This window comes from Morus notabilis, unplaced genomic scaffold (genome assembly GCF_000414095.1).
Source record: "Morus notabilis unplaced genomic scaffold, ASM41409v2 Scaffold442, whole genome shotgun sequence".
Taxonomy (NCBI): domain Eukaryota; kingdom Viridiplantae; phylum Streptophyta; class Magnoliopsida; order Rosales; family Moraceae; genus Morus; species Morus notabilis.
In genome coordinates, this window is record NW_010358595.1 from 76,514 (window position 1) to 77,380 (window position 867).

Below are 867 nucleotides of genomic sequence, written 5' to 3' on the forward strand. Positions count from 1 at the left end.
TCTAATTATGAATTATTTATGGAGGATTGATCTATATGTAATGACTATATCAAATGGACACTTCGCAGTTTAGAAGTAATTAATGTCTATAATTTCGAGAGTTCAATTCCAAGTTTATAGTGGAGTAACTATTGGAATTAATAGAATTAATTAATTAAATAAAGTGTTTAATTAATAATTAATTTTATTGGAGCTCGGGATTATAGGTCCATATGTCCCCGCGTCGTCCTTGCAATTCTACCAGACACAAAGGGCAAAATGAGAATTTTAGAATTACGGAATTCTAAAATTAAATACTCAAAAAATAATTAATTAAGAATTAATTATTATTTAAATAATGAGATTATTTAAATTTGAATTTGAACATATCTAAATTTATCCATTTAAACTTATTTGATAAGTTGTTCAATTTAGAATTCAAATCAATTTAAGTTTGACTTAAATTCGAATTTGAATCTAAATTAAAATTGAACTACTGGATAAAGGATAAAATCTCTTCCTTCCCTATCTGAGATAGGCGCCACACACAGGGATAAAACCCTAGAGTGTGGCCGGCCACCAAGTGGATAAGGGGAAGGGATTTTTTGTTCCAAATTCAAAATTGGAGATAAGGATTTGATTCTATTTTGAAGTTTGACTTCTTCTCTTTAAATATAAGAAAGATAGAAAATTGTAGAGACAATTTTTTTTGACACATTATTCAGCCCTAATTGAGTGTGGCCGAAATTCTCATAGAGGAAAAAGAGAACAAAATATTTTTCTCCAAAAATTCCACATCGTGCATGCGTTGGTGTTTGTGGAAATTCGAGTGTTTAAGAAACCTATTGTGTCTCACGTGTGCCCACACACACGTCTACGTGGAATCAA